Genomic DNA, 7,546 nt, shown 5'->3' on the forward strand with positions numbered 1-7,546 from the left:
TTGTACTTGTCGCGCTAACCCGGTGGAGGTGTGGCTGTTTTCCGTGTACCCGTCATTTCTTTCTCCTGCATGCCGCCTCCCCTGTGCGCGCTCTGCATGCCAGCCCGCACGTGACTGTGCGCGCTCTGCTGCAGACTCAACCAGGTGAATTTAATTGGGGAAATTAGAAGCTCGCGCCTAGTTCAGTGTTTCAAATATGCGCATTACGCCTGATTCACACCAGACGCCGAAGCGACGCGGAAGCGGCGCGGAACGGAGGCCGCTTCCTTTCAGCGTCCATGTTAACCTATGGTGTCGTTCACACCAGACGCGGAGCGCCGCGGCGTGCCGCGGCCGGCCTGCGCCGTGAAGCGCCAGTTTCGGCGTCTGGTCTATTTTTTGCGCGATCGCGAGTGATCCGCGTCCATTCCGGCAGGAAGTCACACCAAGAAACACGAGACATCCGGTCAATTGTCAAAATATAAGCAATTTTGAAATTAAAATACCGCGAGAATTAACTAAACACACAAACAAACAGGGAAACAGCTAGAGAGAGAGGCAGGCAGGAGTTGATAAGAAGTGAAAATGGATGATGTCAAATTAATCATTGAAGTGGAGAAGTACAGGGAGTTGTATGACCCCCAGCACACGTACTACAAGGACAACAGCAAAAAGGACAAATGTTGGGAGGCTGTAGCAGCAGCAATCGGATCAACAAGTAAGTATAGCCTATCGTTTGAATCAAAAGGTGTCCCACAAGTTCTGTGCAAAAATAATTGTCCATAGATTGTGAAATATATTTCCTCTATAGATTAAATAATAGCCTACATCTTCAACACTGTGACCAAATTGAATCCTGCTACAGGGGCCACCAGACAGGGTCCCTCAGCCATTAACTCCACCATCCCCCATTCTCCTTAAAGACTACTCATTAAATGCAGTTTTACAGCAATATTATTTAAGAAAAAAATAATATAGCTTACATACAGATAGGATAAATACAAGTATCATTGTAAATACAGCTTTAATTGTTTAAAACTTTTTACTTTTATTTAGACCTCATATTCCACTAGAGCAAGCTCATTTGGAAGAGACATGAAGTATTATTTTTATGTATTGCATATTGTGGTTGTACCTATAAAGTTTTGACAATAAATTCCTCCCATAATGTTAATATGTCATCTATTAACACATTTGGCTCATAATAACCCACAGATTTATCTTTATCTCTAAAGTATGTAAAAAAAAAAATCATACATAAAGATGTAAGCAATGCTTAAATAGTTCAGTGAAGACTGTAACTTTACTGTAAATAGACATGTAAATTCCTATCTAAAGAAGAGGTTGATGTCAGAGTCCATGAAATAATGACAAATAAATTGATTTTCCTTCACATTTATTTCAAGCATAATATACAGCAAATTAAGGCCCTAAATAATGTGTACATCTATGTCCCCTCAAATCCAAGTCCCTCTAGCTGTGGTTCAGCATGTCACTCACACCATCCTATCCTGCCAGGACACACTGCTCTCTGGAGAGAGGAAAAATGCACTGAGTTTTTCTCTTGTTTCATATGCATCCCTGCATCCTCTGTTGCCACCCATGTTCCTGGCATCCTGGAGATGTTCCCCTTGCTCTTCTGCCTCCTCCAACAAACTCTGATTTTCCACTGCGTTAAGGAGGTAGTTGTGCAGGATGCACACAGCCATAACAACAGCATCCACATTCTCTGGTGCCATTGCGATGTGTGTATAGAGAACTCTCCACCTTGCTGCCAGAATGCCAAAGGCGCATTCCACCACCATTCTGGCCCTGGACAGTCTGTAGTTGAATATCTTTTGCCACCGATCAAGGCGTTGCCCAGGGAATGGCCTCATCAAGTACCTCTTCAAAGGGAAGGCAGCATCTCCCACCATGGTGTATGGTACTGGCCCTTTTTGGACAGCTCCTGGTAGAGGACAGTCAGCAGGAACATGCAACGTTTTGTTCTCCATGCAAATTCCCAAGTCCGATCCACTGTACACACCTCCATCACTTGCCCGTCCATAGTCCCCCACTTGGATGTTGATGAAACGGTAGTTTGCATCTACCAGTGCTAATAAAACGATGGAAAATGTTTTTTTATAATTGAAGTACTGACTTCCGGTTTTTGATGGTGCTTTGATGTTTACATGTTTCCCATCAATGGCGCCAAGGCAGTTCGGAAAATTCCACTTAATCCAGAATGCAGAGGCGATGTCTCTCCACATCTGCTCCGTGGGCCTGGGAAACTGGGTGTCCATCATCCGCCTCTCTATTGCCCGGCAGGTCATGTGTACGGAGGTGGACACAGTACTTTTCCCTAACCTGTACTGGAAAGCCAGGCTGGAAAATGTTTCCCCTGTACCAAGGAATCTGTGGAAATAAAGAAAATGTAACTAAATTTTAAATGATATCTGTGGGATAAAAACAGGAAAAAAAATGTGAGCCTGACGCCAGGAGGAAAAGTGTGTAATTTAGCCTATGTAAAAGTATATGATTCAAGAACAACAGTAAACAGTACTTAGTATTTAAAAAGAAATATCATAATAGAAATATCATAACTGTGTAATAATACAGATAATATTAAAAGGAGTTATTGCATTGTTTCCTATTAATTCATGTATGTTACTGTGTCACAGTGGAAGAATGCAAAAGGAGATGGAAACAATTACGGGACACATTTGTGAAGAACAAAAACAAAACTGCTCCGAGTGGGTCCGCTGGGGGCAGTGCAAGGGACTTGAAATATAGCACTATCATGTCCTTTTTGATACCTTATATGCAACCCCGAAGGTTAGTATTTGTTTTTCTAAGTGGAGGTATTTTTTTTGATAAATGTATTTGATCTTGTGAACTTTCATACTCATTGTTGCAAATTATAATTTTTAATATTTTGCCTGTAGCATGTATATCATAACAAAAGGTTTTTCTCTTTTTTTTAAAGCTCGAAAAGTACTCTCCGGCCTAGTGATCTGAGCGAAGGAACATCTGCAGATCTAAGCTGTGATGAGACTGGACCCTCTGGACTGCTTTCAAGGCCTGCAACACCAGGAACTCCGACACTGAGGTCTGCATCTTGCTCTCCACATCGAACCGATGGAGGACATACATCTACCCAGCTTGCAAACCCCCCAACACACCCCAGAGTTCAGGCCTTGTCATCAGGAGCCGCCACTGATACTTCACAAACAACAAAAAAGAAAAGGCAAAGGTCAACTGTAGAAGGACCAACAGAACAACGGCTCCTGCAATTCCTCACAGCCGAACAAGCACCGGTCCCTCCGCATGTCCCCAAAGATGAGGAGGAGATGTATTTTTTCGCCCTCAGCCTTGTTCCCAGACTTAACAGACTGCGCCGTAGCTCACAAACAAATGCTCAAATACATATTTTACAGTACCTCACGGACTTGGAAAAAGAAGAACAACAACTGACCCAAGCTATCCAACCAACCCCATTATCTTGGCAGCAGCCAACCCAGTCACAAACACCAGATTATTCATATACATCAACATCCCATTATCAACGAAGCCACCTTCCACCACCCACCCCATCATATCAACAACAAACACAACCCCCAATGTCCCACTCACAGCAGAGACAATACACCCCATTGCGAACTCCAGCTCGAGAAAGGAGCATGTCTATGCTTGAGGAGCTTGAAGACCTCTCGCCCCCCACAACATTCCACCATTTTTAGTAGAACTGGGAGAACCTGAATAAATCTTTGTTGTTTCAAAGACTTTCATTTTTTATTTATATATTTACATTTGTCTAAGAAGTTCTAATTTTGTTAAATTATATTGTTTTTTGTATTATAGTTAAGGTTTTAGATTGTAGTTTTGCAGTTGTTAATAATTTTTTTTTTTTTTTAAATCACCCAATACATTGTGCTTAAAATGCTTATTTATTTGTTATCTTACCTCAGTGTAACAGCAAGACGTTGTTTTGGCTGGATAGATTCCCGGTAATTGGTGGTTTGTTTTGTTAGATCAGGCCCAATCAAAGACAGAAGATCATCCATCTTTTCAGCAGACATCCTGAAGTATTTCACGTGGCGATCTCTGTCCAGGGACAATTCCGCCACAAGATGGTGAAACACACCAAATTCTTTTCTTTTTTTGTTAATGGGGTGGACCCACATTCTTCTTCTTCTCCGGCGACAACTGCGAAGTAATAGATATAGTGCAAGGGCTCTCCTCCTGTCTACTCGCACTGGGAAACAGGAAGAGGAAAATAGATTTAATAAATTTGAAGAGAGGATGTATATTTCAACGGTATATCTACACTACTACTGTCTACCATATTCTCTCTCTGGCTGCGTGTGTGTCTCGACAACGGATTAATAAAAGAAGTGTACAAACTTCTTGGTTACAGAAACATGGTGTATTCATTTTATGAGGTTATTTACTTACCCATGATGTAAAAAATAGCTCTGAATAAACAACAACTGAGCAGAAGCGCTTGTCGACCGTCGCGGAGAATACGCGTCTGGTGTGAACAGGCAGGCGCCGGACCGCGCGTGATTTTCCGTTCCGCGCCGCTTCCGCGTCCGGTGTGAAACAGGCGTTAGTCATTTAACTGGAGTACGACGGACAAAGAGGTCAGCAGAGGCACAAATTCATTCACTGTGAGGTAGAGGTCTGCATTCCCGCGGCTGTCCCGCGGGACCCGCGGGACCCGACCAGATATTTTGCGCCGCGGGATTAAATTTCCGACTAAAAAACGGTAGCGGTCGGTAACTCTGGTGTAATTTGAACGGGAGCGGTCGGTCATTCAATATCACGTTCCCGACGCCGACGTTCTTTCAGAACAGCATATCTTCGCTTAACCTAATCTTAATCTTAACGACCACCCGGTATAGGCTACAGTCTGCCCTGTAGCTACTCAGGACCGTTATGCACGCGCTGCACGCACGGACCAGTAACGGTTCTTTCTCATTGATTGTATTTGCTGGATCATTTGTCAATGACATTCTTTTCTTGCATGGATATTTAAAATAGTCTGGAAAAAGCTGATTTTTCCAAGTAAGTAAACGGCTTTCGTTCATTTCATATTGCCTACAATTTTGAGATGTTAATTTATTATTAGTTATTGTTGAATTTAATTTATGTTTTGTTTGTAGGAGAGACTTGAAACCGATGTCGGCACATTCCCAGGGATGTTAAATTGTTTTAAAGTGGTTTAATTTCGCGATGGAAGGCCTACAATTTTGAGTTGTTAATTTATTATTAGTTATTGTTGAATTTATTTTGTTTGTAGGGGAGACGTTGAAATCGATGTCGGCATATTCTTTTCTTAAATTGTTTGGTTAAAAAGTGATTTAATTTCGCGATGGAAGGCCTACATATTTTGCCTACAATTTTGAGTTGTTAATATTTTTTTTAGTTATTGTTGAATTTATATATTTTGTTGGAGAGACGTACGTCAGCACATTCTTCTCAGGGATGAGAAGGTTAAGGCCTACATATTGTTCGGTTAAGGCCTACATATTTTGCTTAATGACGTCATATTTTCTTTCTTTCTCTGACACTTTTCCTGTGTTGACAGCAAAATGTTACGAATTTTGATAATACGAATAAAAATAATAGCCTACACTTTTTTTTTTCGCTGCGACATTTTTTCCCCTACTGTCTGCAGCAAAATGTTAAATTTTGTATATTGACAAGGCGAATAAAATAATAATAAAAAATGTTTGTGCAGACTACATTTTTATTTTCTCTGTGAAAATGTACATGTGAAATTCTGGGAGATCTATATTAAGCGGGATGGTCGGGTCGGGAAGAAAATTATTCTAAGCAGACACCGGGTGAACAAATAGTGTATATATAGCGGGAACGGGTGGGTGCGGGATATAACCCCAGCGGGAGCGGGCGGGAGCGGGACTTAAAAAACAGTCCCGCGCAGACCTCTACTGTGAGGAACTGGGACTTTTTGATTATGACGGGCTATCGGTCAGCTCACGTGGACTCTTGTTTCACAGACTCTCGTTTAGATCCTTTGTTTGTTTTGTCTGTTTGGTATTTAATGTGGTAAATGTGTTAATGTTACAGGTGTAGTTTGAAAGCAATTAATACTGCATGGTTTAAAAAAGAGAAACTGATAACTGATGACCAAATGCTTGGACTGGTATAGTGTTGCTTGTAAAATGCAGAGTAAAAGACCAAGCTGTGTTGCCTGTAAAATGCATTTGTCCTTTCCTGTGTTGGGAAAATACCTGATTATTTAAAATGTTTGTGTTTTCTTTTTCTTTTATTTATTTAAAGGTTTTTCACCTGTTACATCTGATCCTACTACATTGCTACATCAACTGATCAAAATAAATATTATTCTTGAAATCCCAAGTCTGGTCCTTTTCAAGTGTGGGCACCTCACAGTACAATACACTTGACAGTACTGGAGATGGAGACCCAGGTGGAGCTCATAAGCTGAAGAGCCCACGCTACGGAATTAGGAAACCTGAAGCGAGCCAGTGGGGCTGAGGATGAAAGCAGAGCCGAGGGGAAGACGGAGCCAGACAGAGTCGAATGTGCATGCAGGTCAATGTCTGACCAATGCGGAGCCGGTGGGACGAGGGAGCCCGGTGGAGCCATTGTGATGATGGTTTCTGGTGGAGCCGAGGGAGGAGCATAACTGGCATTTGAAAAATGCATGTTAAACTCACAGCACATGCAGTGATGGAGTTTGCAGAATTTACTGTGAAAGAAGAACGTGAATCACATGCAGCTTGTGTGAGCACAGTTTCGCTCTGAAACCGGTCGCAACAAATCTATACACCAATTTAATTAGATCAAAGCTTTTGTCATTTGATAAACTCACTAAGCTATATTGCAATTAAATTTTCTGTTCGACTGACTAATTGACAAACAAAACGATGGCGCAAACTTTAGTGGTCTTTTATGTTCATTACCAAACTGGTGGACAGACCATGACGGGTCATTGAAATTAAATCAGAAATAGAAATTTTATGTAGAGAGCAATAAAGCAGGATAATGAATACATTTAAAATGGCTATTAGGCTACTCCCCTGTATGTGCGTCCTTAAATTTGTGCTTGAGGTCTTCGACGTAGACAGTGTTATAAACTTTGGTTTGCAAAGTTTGCATATAAAAGTGTAACATTTAGCCTACTTGTCGTTTCCTTGAGAGACATGAACTTGGACAAAATAAGGCCATGGATAATTAGTTGTTTCTCCATCCTCCGATCCTGTCACCATGTCTTGCTCCACCATTGATAATATAGGATGGGTGTGTCGAACTTGAATTATCAACCCACTTCTGTATGTCAGTGAGCAGGGTTGCCAGTACCCAGAAATATTTCCAGCCCAATGACAACTCAAAAAACGCCCAAATGGAATGAAAACTAGCCCAATTTTCCAGTGTCCAATCAGATTAGACAACGGCTGGATTCCCACAAAGGGCCTTAAAATAAATGTATATATGTATAAGTTTAAGTTGAAAGTTTTGGCCTTTTGTCTTACCCAAATTCTTAATATCACACACTGTTTTTTTTATTTTTTTTTATACACAATCTCATACAATAAAGGTC

General features: G+C 41.3%; 1 long non-coding RNA gene across 1 annotated transcript; it reads left to right on the forward strand.

The window, feature by feature from the left end:
* Positions 1–1,225: 1,225 nt before the first annotated feature.
* LOC311076618 lies at positions 1,226–6,310 on the forward strand. Its single transcript, XR_014604683.1, has 3 exons — positions 1,226–2,793; positions 2,945–4,633; positions 5,920–6,310. It is a non-coding gene; the product is annotated as an uncharacterized lncRNA (long non-coding RNA).
* The last annotated feature ends 1,236 nt before the right edge of the window (positions 6,311–7,546 follow it).

The sequence above is a fragment of the Abramis brama genome (assembly GCF_963993115.1).
Source record: "Abramis brama genome assembly, chromosome: 25".
NCBI classification, from domain to species: domain Eukaryota; kingdom Metazoa; phylum Chordata; class Actinopteri; order Cypriniformes; family Leuciscidae; genus Abramis; species Abramis brama.